The sequence below is a fragment of the Pseudophryne corroboree genome, chromosome 2, assembly GCF_028390025.1.
Source record: "Pseudophryne corroboree isolate aPseCor3 chromosome 2, aPseCor3.hap2, whole genome shotgun sequence".
Taxonomy (NCBI): domain Eukaryota; kingdom Metazoa; phylum Chordata; class Amphibia; order Anura; family Myobatrachidae; genus Pseudophryne; species Pseudophryne corroboree.
Window position 1 is genome coordinate 7,655,019 of NC_086445.1, and position 13,959 is coordinate 7,668,977.

Genomic DNA, 13,959 nt, shown 5'->3' on the forward strand with positions numbered 1-13,959 from the left:
GCATGCAGGGAGCAGGGACTGCAGTGCATGAGTGCAGGGAGCAGGGACTGCAGTGTATGAGTGCAGGGAGCAGGGACTGCAGTGTATGAGTGCGGGGAGCAGGGACTTCAGTGTATGAGTGCAGGGAGCAGGGACTTCAGTGCATGAGTGCAGGGAGCAGGGACTGCAGTGCATGAGTGCAGGGAGCAGGGACTTCAGTGTATGAGTGCAGGGACTGCAGTGTATGAGTGCGGGGAGCAGGGACTGCAGTGTATGAGTGCGGGGAGCAGGGACTGCAGTGTATGAGTGCAGGAAGCAGGGACTTCAGTATCTGAGTGCAGGGACTGCAGTGTATGAGTGCGGGGAGCAGGGACTGCAGTGTATGAGTGCGGGGAGCAGGGACTGCAGTGTATGAGTGCGTGGAGCAGGGACTGCAGTGTATGAGTGCGGGGAGCAGGGACTGCAGTGTATGAGTGCGTGGAGCAGGGACTGCAGTGTATGAGTGCGGGGAGCAGGGACTGCAGTGTATGAGTGCGGGGAGCAGGGACTGCAGTGTATGAGTGCAGGGAGCAGGGACTGCAGTGCATGAGTGCAGGGAGCAGGGACTGCAGTGTATGAGTGCAGGGAGCAGGGACTGCAGTGCATGAGTGCAGGGAGCAGGGACTGCAGTGTATGAGTGCGGGGAGCAGGGACTGCAGTGTATGAGTGCAGGGAGCCGGGACTGCAGTGTATGAGTGCAGGGAGCAGGGACTGCAGTGTATGAGTGCAGGGAGCAGGGACTTCAGTGTATGAGTGCAGGGACTGCAGTGTATGAGTGCGGGGAGCAGGGACTGCAGTGTATGAGTGCGGGGAGCAGGGACTGCAGTGTATGAGTGCGTGGAGCAGGGACTGCAGTGTATGAGTGCGGGGAGCAGGGACTGCAGTGTATGAGTGCGTGGAGCAGGGACTGCAGTGTATGAGTGCGGGGAGCAGGGACTGCAGTGTATGAGTGCAGGGAGCAGGGACTGCAGTGTATGAGTGCAGGGAGCAGGGACTGCAGTGCATGAGTGCAGGGAGCAGGGACTGCAGTGTATGAGTGCGGGGAGCAGGGACTGCAGTGTATGAGTGCAGGGAGCAGGGACTGCAGTGCATGAGTGCAGGGAGCAGGGACTGCAGTGCATGAGTGCAGGGAGCAGGGACTGCAGTGCATGAGCGCAGGGAGCAGGGACTGCAGTGTATGAGTGCAGGGAGCAGGGACTGCAGTGCATGAGTGCAGGGAGCAGGGACTGCAGTGTATGAGTGCGGGGAGCAGGGACTGCAGTGCATGAGTGCAGGGAGCAGGGACTGCAGTGTATGAGTGCGGGGAGCAGGGACTGCAGTGTATGAGTGCAGGGAGCAGGGACTGCAGTGCATGAGTGCAGGGAGCAGGGACTGCAGTGCATGAGTGCAGGGAGCAGGGACTGCAGTGCATGAGCGCAGGGAGCAGGGACTGCAGTGTATGAGTGCGGGGAGCAGGGACTGCAGTGCATGAGTGCAGGGAGCAGGGACTGCAGTGTATGAGTGCGGGGAGCAGGGACTGCAGTGTATGAGTGCAAGGAGCAGGGACTGCAGTGCATGAGTGCAGGGAGCAGGGACTGCAGTGTATGAGTGCAGGGAGCAGGGACTGCAGTGCATGAGTGCAGGGAGCAGGGACTGCAGTGTATGAGTGCGGGGAGCAGGGACTGCAGTGTATGAGTGCAGGGAGCAGGGACTTCAGTGCATGAGTGCGGGGAGCAGGGACTGCAGTGCATGAGTGCAGGGAGCAGGGACTGCAGTGCATGAGCGCAGGGAGCAGGGACTGCAGTGTATGAGTGCGGGGAGCAGGGACTGCAGTGCATGAGTGCAGGGAGCAGGGACTGCAGTGCATGAGTGCAGGGAGCAGGGACTGCAGTGTATGAGTGCGGGGAGCAGGGACTGCAGTGTATGAGTGCGGGGAGCAGGGACTGCAGTGTATGAGTGCGGGGAGCAGGGACTGCAGTGTATGAGTGCGGGGAGCAGGGACTGCAGTGCATGAGTGCAGGGAGCAGGGACTGCAGTGTATGAGTGCGGGGAGCAGGGACTGCAGTGTATGAGTGCGGGGAGCAGGGACTGCAGTGTATGAGTGCAGGGAGCAGGGACTGCAGTGCATGAGTGCGGGGAGCAGGGACTGCAGTGTATGAGTGCGGGGAGCAGGGACTTCAGTGTATGAGTGCAGGGAGCAGGGACTGCAGTGCATGAGTGCAGGGAGCAGGGACTGCAGTGCATGAGTGCAGGGAGCAGGGACTGCAGTGTATGAGTGCAGGAAGCAGGGACTTCAGTGTATGAGTGCAGCGACTGCAGTGAATGAGTGCGGGGAGCAGGGACTGCAGTGTATGAGTGCGTGGAGCAGGGACTGCAGTGTATGAGTGCGGGGAGCAGGGACTGCAGTGTATGAGTGCGTGGAGCAGGGACTGCAGTGTATGAGTGCGGGGAGCAGGGACTGCAGTGTATGAGTGCGGGGAGCAGGGACTGCAGTGTATGAGTGCAGGGAGCAGGGACTGCAGTGCATGAGTGCAGGGAGCAGGGACTGCAGTGTATGAGAGCAGGGACTTCAGTGTATGAGTGCAGGGAGCAGGGACTGCAGTGTATGAGTGCGGGGAGCAGGGACTGCAGTGTATGAGTGCGGGGAGCAGGGACTTCAGTGCATGAGTGCAGGGAGCAGGGACTGCAGTGCATGAGTGCAGGGAGCAGGGACTGCAGTGTATGAGTGCGGGGAGCAGGGACTTCAGTGCATGAGTGCAGGGAGCAGGGACTGCAGTGCATGAGTGCAGGGAGCAGGGACTGCAGTGCATGAGTGCAGGGAGCAGGGACTGCAGTTTGTGAGTGCAGGGAGCCGGGACTGCAGTGCATGAGTGCAGGGAGCAGGGACTGCAGTGCATGAGTGCAGGGAGCAGGGACTGCAGTTTTTGAGTGCAGGGAGCCGGGACTGCAGTGTATGAGTGCAGGGAGCCGGGACTGCAGTGTATGAGTGCAGGGAGCAGGGACTGCAGTGTATGAGTGCAGGGAGCAGGGACTGCAGTGTATGAGTGCAGGGACTGCAGTGTATGAGTGCGGGGAGCAAGGACTGCAGTGTATGAGTGCAGGGAGCAGGGACTTCAGTGTATGAGTGCAGGGAGCAGGGACTGCAGTGTATGAGTGCAGGGAGCAGGGACTGCAGTGCATGAGTGCAGGGAGCAGGGACTGCAGCGTAGGAGTGCGGGGAGCATGGACTGCAGTGTATGTGTGCAGGGAGCAGGGACTGCAGTGTATGAGTGCGGGGAGCAGGGACTGCAGTGTATGAGTGCAGGGAGCAGGGACTGCAGTGTATGAGTGCGGGGAGCAGGTACTGCAGTGTATGAGTGCGGGGAGCAGGGACTGCAGTGTATGAGTGCAGGGAGCAGGGACTGCAGTGTATGAGTGCAGGGAGCAGGGACTGCAGTGTATGAGTGCGGGGAGCAGGGACTGCAGTGTATGAGTGCGTGGAGCAGGGACTGCAGTGTATGAGTGCGGGGAGCAGGGACTGCAGTGTATGAGTGCGTGGAGCAGGGACTGCAGTGTATGAGTGCGTGGAGCAGGGACTGCAGTGTATGAGTGCGGGGAGCCGGGACTGCAGTGTATGAGTGCAGGGAGCAGGGACTGCAGTGTATGAGTGCAGGGAGCAGGGACTTCAGTGTATGAGTGCAGGGACTGCAGTGTATGAGTGCGGGGAGCAGGGACTGCAGTGTATGAGTGCGGGGAGCAGGGACTGCAGTGTATGAGTGCGTGGAGCAGGGACTGCAGTGTATGAGTGCAGGGAGCAGGGACTGCAGTGTATGAGTGCAGGGAGCAGGGACTGCAGTGTATGCATGCAGGGAGCAGGGACTGCAGTGCATGAGTGCAGGGAGCAGGGACTGCAGTGTATGAGTGCGGGGAGCAGGGACTTCAGTGTATGAGTGCAGGGAGCAGGGACTTCAGTGCATGAGTGCAGGGAGCAGGGACTGCAGTGCATGAGTGCAGGGAGCAGGGACTGCAGTGCATGAGTGCAGGGAGCAGGGACTGCAGTGTATGAGTGCAGGGAGCAGGGACTGCAGTGTATGAGTGCAGGGAGCAGGGACTGCAGTGTATGCATGCAGGGAGCAGGGACTGCAGTGCATGAGTGCAGGGAGCAGGGACTGCAGTGTATGAGTGCAGGGAGCAGGGACTGCAGTGTATGAGTGCAGGGAGCAGGGACTGCAGTGTATGAGTGCAGGGAGCAGGGACTGCAGTGTATGAGTGCAGGGAGCAGGGACTGCAGTGTATGAGTGCAGGGAGCAGGGACTTCAGTGCATGAGTGCAGGGAGCAGGGACTGCAGTGCATGAGTACAGGGAGCAGGGACTGCAGTGTATGAGTGCAGGGAGCAGGGACTGCAGTGTATGAGTGCAGGGAGCAGGGACTACAGTGTACGAGTGCAGGGAGCAGGGACTGCAGTGCATGAGTGCAGGGAGCAGGGACTGCAGTGTATGAGTGCAGGGAGCAGGGACTGCAGTGTATGAGTGCAGGGAGCAGGGACTTCAGTGTATGAGTGCAGGGAGCAGGGACTGCAGTGTATGAGTGCAGGGAGCAGGGACTGCAGTGTATGAGTGCAGGGAGCAGGGACTGCAGTGTATGAGTGCAGGAAGCAGGGACTTCAGTGTATGAGTGCAGGGAGCAGGGACTGCAGTGTATGAGTGCAGGGAGCAGGGACTGCAGTGTATGAGTGCAGGAAGCAGGGACTGCAGTGTATGAGTGCAGGAAGCAGGGACTTCAGTGTATGAGTGCAGGGAGCAGGGACTTCAGTGTATGAGTGCAGGGACTGCAGTGTATGAGTGCAGGGAGCAGGGACTGCAGTGTATGAGTGCGGGGAGCAGGTACTGCAGTGTATGAGTGCAGGGAGCAGGGACTGCAGTGTATGAGTGCAGGGAGCAGGGACTTCAGTGTATGAGTGCAGGGACTGCAGTGTATGAGTGCAGGGAGCAGGGACTGCAGTGTATGAGTGCGGGGAGCAGGGACTGCAGTGTATGAGTGCGGGGAGCAGGGACTGCAGTGTATGAGTGCGTGGAGCAGGGACTGCAGTGTATGAGAGCGGGGAGCAGGGACTGCAGTGTATGAGTGCGTGGGGCAGGGACTGCAGTGTATGAGTGCGGGGAGCAGGGACTGCAGTGTATGAGTGCGGGGAGCAGGGACTGCAGTGTATGAGTGCAGGGAGCAGGGACTGCAGTGCATGAGTGCAGGGAGCAGGGACTGCAGTGCATGAGTGCAGGGAGCAGGGACTTCAGTGTATGAGTGCAGGGACTGCAGTGTATGAGTGCGGGGAGCAGGGACTGCAGTGTATGAGTGCGGGGAGCAGGGACTGCAGTGTATGAGTGCAGGAAGCACGGACTTCAGTGTATGAGTGCAGGGACTGCAGTGTATGAGTGCGGGGAGCAGGGACTGCAGTGTATGAGTGCGGGGAGCAGGGACTTCAGTGCATGAGTGCAGGGAGCAGGGACTGCAGTGTATGAGTGCAGGGAGCAGGGACTTCAGTGCATGAGTGCAGGGAGCAGGGACTGCAGTGTATGAGTGCAGGGAGCAGGGACTGCAGTGTATGAGTGCAGGGAGCAGGGACTGCAGTGTATGAGTGCAGGGAGCAGGGACTGCAGTGTATGCATGCAGGGAGCAGGGACTGCAGTGCATGAGTGCAGGGAGCAGGGACTGCAGTGTATGAGTGCGGGGAGCAGGGACTTCAGTGTATGAGTGCAGGGAGCAGGGACTGCAGTGCATGAGTGCAGGGAGCAGGGACTGCAGTGCATGAGTGCAGGGAGCAGGGACTGCAGTGCATGAGTGCAGGGAGCAGGGACTGCAGTGCATGAGTGCAGGGAGCAGGGACTGCAGTGCATGAGTGCAGGGAGCAGGGACTGCAGTGTATGAGTGCAGGGAGCAGGGACTGCAGTGTATGAGTGCAGGGAGCAGGGACTGCAGTGTATGAGTGCAGGGAGCAGGGACTGCAGTGTATGCATGCAGGGAGCAGGGACTGCAGTGCATGAGTGCAGGGAGCAGGGACTGCAGTGTATGAGTGCAGGGAGCAGGGACTGCAGTGTATGAGTGCGGGGAGCAGGGACTTCAGTGTATGAGTGCAGGGAGCAGGGACTTCAGTGCATGAGTGCAGGGAGCAGGGACTGCAGTGCATGAGTGCAGGGAGCAGGGACTTCAGTGTATGAGTGCAGGGACTGCAGTGTATGAGTGCGGGGAGCAGGGACTGCAGTGTATGAGTGCGGGGAGCAGGGACTGCAGTGTATGAGTGCAGGAAGCAGGGACTTCAGTGTATGAGTGCAGGGGACTGCAGTGTATGAGTGCGGGGAGCAGGGACTGCAGTGTATGAGTGCGGGGAGCAGGGACTGCAGTGTATGAGTGCGTGGAGCAGGGACTGCAGTGTATGAGTGCGGGGAGCAGGGACTGCAGTGTATGAGTGCGTGGAGCAGGGACTGCAGTGTATGAGTGCGGGGAGCAGGGACTGCAGTGTATGAGTGCGGGGAGCAGGGACTGCAGTGTATGAGTGCAGGGAGCAGGGACTGCAGTGCATGAGTGCAGGGAGCAGGGACTGCAGTGTATGAGTGCAGGGAGCAGGGACTGCAGTGCATGAGTGCAGGGAGCAGGGACTGCAGTGTATGAGTGCGGGGAGCAGGGACTGCAGTGTATGATTGCAGGGAGCCGGGACTGCAGTGTATGAGTGCAGGGAGCAGGGACTGCAGTGTATGAGTGCAGGGAGCAGGGACTTCAGTGTATGAGTGCAGGGACTGCAGTGTATGAGTGCGGGGAGCAGGGACTGCAGTGTATGAGTGCGGGGAGCAGGGACTGCAGTGTATGAGTGCGGGGAGCAGGGACTGCAGTGTATGAGTGCGGGGAGCAGGGACTGCAGTGTATGAGTGCGTGGAGCAGGGACTGCAGTGTATGAGTGCGGGGAGCAGGGACTGCAGTGTATGAGTGCAGGGAGCAGGGACTGCAGTGTATGAGTGCAGGGAGCAGGGACTGCAGTGCATGAGTGCAGGGAGCAGGGACTGCAGTGTATGAGTGCGGGGAGCAGGGACTGCAGTGTATGAGTGCAGGGAGCAGGGACTGCAGTGCATGAGTGCAGGGAGCAGGGACTGCAGTGCATGAGTGCAGGGAGCAGGGACTGCAGTGCATGAGCGCAGGGAGCAGGGACTGCAGTGTATGAGTGCAGGGAGCAGGGACTGCAGTGCATGAGTGCAGGGAGCAGGGACTGCAGTGTATGAGTGCGGGGAGCAGGGACTGCAGTGCATGAGTGCAGGGAGCAGGGACTGCAGTGTATGAGTGCGGGGAGCAGGGACTGCAGTGTATGAGTGCAGGGAGCAGGGACTGCAGTGCATGAGTGCAGGGAGCAGGGACTGCAGTGCATGAGTGCAGGGAGCAGGGACTGCAGTGCATGAGCGCAGGGAGCAGGGACTGCAGTGTATGAGTGCGGGGAGCAGGGACTGCAGTGCATGAGTGCAGGGAGCAGGGACTGCAGTGTATGAGTGCGGGGAGCAGGGACTGCAGTGTATGAGTGCAAGGAGCAGGGACTGCAGTGCATGAGTGCAGGGAGCAGGGACTGCAGTGTATGAGTGCAGGGAGCAGGGACTGCAGTGCATGAGTGCAGGGAGCAGGGACTGCAGTGTATGAGTGCGGGGAGCAGGGACTGCAGTGTATGAGTGCAGGGAGCAGGGACTTCAGTGCATGAGTGCAGGGAGCAGGGACTGCAGTGCATGAGTGCAGGGAGCAGGGACTGCAGTGCATGAGCGCAGGGAGCAGGGACTGCAGTGTATGAGTGCGGGGAGCAGGGACTGCAGTGCATGAGTGCAGGGAGCAGGGACTGCAGTGCATGAGTGCAGGGAGCAGGGACTGCAGTGTATGAGTGCGGGGAGCAGGGACTGCAGTGTATGAGTGCGGGGAGCAGGGACTGCAGTGTATGAGTGCGGGGAGCAGGGACTGCAGTGCATGAGTGCAGGGAGCAGGGACTGCAGTGTATGAGTGCGGGGAGCAGGGACTGCAGTGTATGAGTGCGGGGAGCAGGGACTGCAGTGTATGAGTGCAGGGAGCAGGGACTGCAGTGCATGAGTGCGGGGAGCAGGGACTGCAGTGTATGAGTGCGGGGAGCAGGGACTTCAGTGTATGAGTGCAGGGAGCAGGGACTGCAGTGCATGAGTGCAGGGAGCAGGGACTGCAGTGCATGAGTGCAGGGAGCAGGGACTGCAGTGTATGAGTGCAGGAAGCAGGGACTTCAGTGTATGAGTGCAGCGACTGCAGTGAATGAGTGCGGGGAGCAGGGACTGCAGTGTATGAGTGCGTGGAGCAGGGACTGCAGTGTATGAGTGCGGGGAGCAGGGACTGCAGTGTATGAGTGCGTGGAGCAGGGACTGCAGTGTATGAGTGCGGGGAGCAGGGACTGCAGTGTATGAGTGCGGGGAGCAGGGACTGCAGTGTATGAGTGCAGGGAGCAGGGACTGCAGTGCATGAGTGCAGGGAGCAGGGACTGCAGTGTATGAGTGCGGGGAGCAGGGACTTCAGTGTATGAGTGCAGGGAGCAGGGACTTCAGTGCATGAGTGCAGGGAGCAGGGACTGCAGTGCATGAGTGCAGGGAGCAGGGACTGCAGTGCATGAGTGCAGGGAGCAGGGACTGCAGTTTGTGAGTGCAGGGAGCCGGGACTGCAGTGCATGAGTGCAGGGAGCAGGGACTGCAGTGCATGAGTGCAGGGAGCAGGGACTGCAGTTTGTGAGTGCAGGGAGCCGGGACTGCAGTGTATGAGTGCAGGGAGCCGGGACTGCAGTGTATGAGTGCAGGGAGCAGGGACTGCAGTGTATGAGTGCAGGGAGCAGGGACTGCAGTGTATGAGTGCAGGGACTGCAGTGTATGAGTGCGGGGAGCAAGGACTGCAGTGTATGAGTGCAGGGAGCAGGGACTTCAGTGTATGAGTGCAGGGAGCAGGGACTGCAGTGTATGAGTGCAGGGAGCAGGGACTGCAGTGCATGAGTGCAGGGAGCAGGGACTGCAGCGTAGGAGTGCGGGGAGCATGGACTGCAGTGTATGTGTGCGGGGAGCAGGGACTGCAGTGTATGAGTGCGGGGAGCAGGGACTGCAGTGTATGAGTGCAGGGAGCAGGGACTGCAGTGTATGAGTGCGGGGAGCAGGTACTGCAGTGTATGAGTGCGGGGAGCAGGGACTGCAGTGTATGAGTGCAGGGAGCAGGGACTGCAGTGTATGAGTGCAGGGAGCAGGGACTGCAGTGTATGAGTGCAGGGAGCAGGGACTGCAGTGTATGAGTGCGGGGAGCAGGGACTGCAGTGTATGAGTGCGGGGAGCAGGGACTGCAGTGTATGAGTGCGGGGAGCAGGGACTGCAGTGTATGTGTGCGGGGAGCAGGGACTGCAGTGTATGAGTGCAGGGAGCCGGGACTGCAGTGTATGAGTGCGGGGAGCAGGGACTGCAGTGTATGAGTGCGGGGAGCAGGGACTGCAGTGTATGAGTGCGGGGAGCAGGGACTGCAGTGTATGTGTGCGGGGAGCAGGGACTGCAGTGTATGAGTGCAGGGAGCAGGGACTGCAGTGTATGAGTGCAGGGAGCAGGGACTTCAGTGCATGAGTGCAGGGAGCAGGGACTGCAGTGTATGAGTGCAGGGAGCAGGGACTGCAGTGTATGAGTGCAGGGAGCAGGGACTGCAGTGTATGCATGCAGGGAGCAGGGACTGCAGTGCATGAGTGCAGGGAGCAGGGACTGCAGTGTATGAGTGCGGGGAGCAGGGACTTCAGTGTATGAGAGCAGGGACTGCAGTGCATGAGTGCAGGGAGCAGGGACTGCAGTGCATGAGTGCAGGGAGCAGGGACTGCAGTGCATGAGTGCAGGGAGCAGGGACTGCAGTGCATGAGTGCAGGGAGCAGGGACTGCAGTGTATGAGTGCAGGGAGCAGGGACTGCAGTGTATGAGTGCAGGGAGCAGGGACTGCAGTGTATGAGTGCAGGGAGCAGGGACTGCAGTGTATGCATGCAGGGAGCAGGGACTGCAGTGCATGAGTGCAGGGAGCAGGGACTGCAGTGTATGAGTGCAGGGAGCAGGGACTGCAGTGTATGAGTGCGGGGAGCAGGGACTTCAGTGTATGAGTGCAGGGAGCAGGGACTGCAGTGTATGAGTGCAGGGAGCAGGGACTGCAGTGTATGAGTGCAGGGAGCAGGGACTGCAGTGTATGCATGCAGGGAGCAGGGACTGCAGTGTATGAGTGCAGGGAGCCGGGACTGCAGTGTATGAGTGCAGGGAGCAGGGACTGCAGTGTATGAGTGCAGGGAGCAGGGACTTCAGTGTATGAGTGCAGGGACTGCAGTGTATGAGTGCGGGGAGCAGGGACTGCAGTGTATGAGTGCGGGGAGCAGGGACTGCAGTGTATGAGTGCGTGGAGCAGGGACTGCAGTGTATGAGTGCGGGGAGCAGGGACTGCAGTGTATGAGTGCGTGGAGCAGGGACTGCAGTGTATGAGTGCGGGGAGCAGGGACTGCAGTGTATGAGTGCGGGGAGCAGGGACTGCAGTGTATGAGTGCAGGGAGCAGGGACTGCAGTGCATGAGTGCAGGGAGCAGGGACTGCAGTGTATGAGTGCAGGGAGCAGGGACTGCAGTGCATGAGTGCAGGGAGCAGGGACTGCAGTGTATGAGTGCGGGGAGCAGGGACTGCAGTGTATGAGTGCAGGGAGCAGGGACTGCAGTGCATGAGTGCAGGGAGCAGGGACTGCAGTGCATGAGTGCAGGGAGCAGGGACTGCAGTGCATTAGCGCAGGGAGCAGGGACTGCAGTGTATGAGTGCAGGGAGCAGGGACTGCAGTGCATGAGTGCAGGGAGCAGGGACTGCAGTGTATGAGTGCGGGGAGCAGGGACTGCAGTGCATGAGTGCGGGGAGCAGGGACTGCAGTGTATGAGTGCGGGGAGCAGGGACTGCAGTGCATGAGTGCAGGGAGCAGGGACTGCAGTGCATGAGTGCAGGGAGCAGGGACTGCAGTGCATGAGTGCAGGGAGCAGGGACTGCAGTGCATGAGCGCAGGGAGCAGGGACTGCAGTGTATGAGTGCGGGGAGCAGGGACTGCAGTGCATGAGTGCAGGGAGCAGGGACTGCAGTGTATGAGTGCGGGGAGCAGGGACTGCAGTGTATGAGTGCAGGGAGCAGGGACTGCAGTGCATGAGTGCAGGGAGCAGGGACTGCAGTGCATGAGCGCAGGGAGCAGGGACTGCAGTGTATGAGTGCGGGGAGCAGGGACTGCAGTGCATGAGTGCGGGGAGCAGGGACTGCAGTGTATGAGTGCGGGGAGCAGGGACTGCAGTGTATGAGTGCGTGGAGCAGGGACTGCAGTGTATGAGTGCGGGGAGCAGGGACTGCAGTGTATGAGTGCGGGGAGCAGGGACTGCAGTGTATGAGTGCAGGGAGCAGGGACTGCAGTGCATGAGTGCAGGGAGCAGGGACTGCAGTGTATGAGTGCGGGGAGCAGGGACTTCAGTGTATGAGTGCAGGGAGCAGGGACTTCAGTGCATGAGTGCAGGGAGCAGGGACTGCAGTGCATGAGTGCAGGGAGCAGGGACTGCAGTGCATGAGTGCAGGGAGCAGGGACTGCAGTTTGTGAGTGCAGGGAGCCGGGACTGCAGTGCATGAGTGCAGGGAGCAGGGACTGCAGTGCATGAGTGCAGGGACTGCAGTTTGTGAGTGCAGGGAGCCGGGACTGCAGTGTTTGAGTGCAGGGAGCAGGGACTGCAGTGTATGAGTGCAGGGAGCAGGGACTGCAGTGTATGAGTGCAGGGACTGCAGTGTATGAGTGCGGGGAGCAGGGACTGCAGTGTATGAGTGCAGGGAGCAGGTACTTCAGTGTATGAGTGCAGGGAGCAGGGACTGCAGTGTATGAGTGCAGGGAGCAGGGACTGCAGTGCATGAGTGCAGGGAGCAGGGACTGCAGCGTAGGAGTGCGGGGAGCATGGACTGCAGTGTATGTGTGCAGGGAGCAGGGACTGCAGTGTATGAGTGCGGGGAGCAGGGACTGCAGTGTATGAGTGCAGGGAGCAGGGACTGCAGTGTATGAGTGCGGGGAGCATGGACTGCAGTGTATGAGTGCGGGGAGCAGGGACTGCAGTGTATGAGTGCAGGGAGCAGGGACTGCAGTGTATGAGTGCAGGGAGCAGGGACTGCAGTGTATGAGTGCAGGGAGCAGGGACTGCAGTGTATGAGTGCAGGGAGCAGGGACTGCAGTGTATGAGTGCGGGGAGCAGGGACTGCAGTGTATGAGTGCGGGGAGCAGGGACTGCAGTGTATGTGTGCGGGGAGCAGGGACTGCAGTGTATGAGTGCGGGGAGCAGGGACTGCAGTGTATGAGTGCGGGGAGCAGGGACTGCAGTGTATGAGTGCAGGGAGCAGGGACTGCAGTGCATGAGTGCAGGGAGCAGGGACTGCAGTGTATGAGTGCAGGGAGCAGGGACTGCAGTGCATGAGTGCAGGGAGCAGGGACTGCAGTGTATGAGTGCGGGGAGCAGGGACTGCAGTGTATGAGTGCAGGGAGCCGGGACTGCAGTGTATGAGTGCAGGGAGCAGGGACTGCAGTGTATGAGTGCAGGGAGCAGGGACTTCAGTGTATGAGTGCAGGGACTGCAGTGTATGAGTGCGGGGAGCAGGGACTGCAGTGTATGAGTGCGGGGAGCAGGGACTGCAGTGTATGAGTGCGTGGAGCAGGGACTGCAGTGTATGAGTGCGGGGAGCAGGGACTGCAGTGTATGAGTGCGTGGAGCAGGGACTGCAGTGTATGAGTGCGGGGAGCAGGGACTGCAGTGTATGAGTGCGGGGAGCAGGGACTGCAGTGTATGAGTGCAGGGAGCAGGGACTGCAGTGCATGAGTGCAGGGAGCAGGGACTGCAGTGTATGAGTGCAGGGAGCAGGGACTGCAGTGCATGAGTGCAGGGAGCAGGGACTGCAGTGTATGAGTGCGGGGAGCAGGGACTGCAGTGTATGAGTGCAGGGAGCAGGGACTGCAGTGCATGAGTGCAGGGAGCAGGGACTGCAGTGCATGAGTGCAGGGAGCAGGGACTGCAGTGCATGAGCGCAGGGAGCAGGGACTGCAGTGTATGAGTGCAGGGAGCAGGGACTGCAGTGCATGAGTGCAGGGAGCAGGGACTGCAGTGTATGAGTGCGGGGAGCAGGGACTGCAGTGCATGAGTGCAGGGAGCAGGGACTGCAGTGTATGAGTGCGGGGAGCAGGGACTGCAGTGTATGAGTGCAGGGAGCAGGGACTGCAGTGCATGAGTGCAGGGAGCAGGGACTGCAGTGCATGAGTGCAGGGAGCAGGGACTGCAGTGCATGAGCGCAGGGAGCAGGGACTGCAGTGTATGAGTGCGGGGAGCAGGGACTGCAGTGCATGAGTGCAGGGAGCAGGGACTGCAGTGTATGAGTGCGGGGAGCAGGGACTGCAGTGTATGAGTGCAAGGAGCAGGGACTGCAGTGCATGAGTGCAGGGAGCAGGGACTGCAGTGTATGAGTGCAGGGAGCAGGGACTGCAGTGCATGAGTGCAGGGAGCAGGGACTGCAGTGTATGAGTGCGGGGAGCAGGGACTGCAGTGTATGAGTGCAGGGAGCAGGGACTTCAGTGCATGAGTGCAGGGAGCAGGGACTGCAGTGCATGAGTGCAGGGAGCAGGGACTGCAGTGCATGAGCGCGGGGAGCAGGGACTGCAGTGTATGAGCGCGGGGAGCAGGGACTGCAGTGCATGAGTGCAGGGAGCAGGGACTGCAGTGCATGAGTGCAGGGAGCAGGGACTGCAGTGCATGAGTGCAGGGAGCAGGGACTGCAGTGTATGAGTGCAGGGAGCAGGGACTGCAGTGCATGAGTGCAGGGAGCAGGGACTGCAGTGTATGAGTGCAGGGAGCAGGGACTGCAGTGTATGAGTGCGGGGAGCAGGGACTGCAGTGTATGAGTGCGGGGA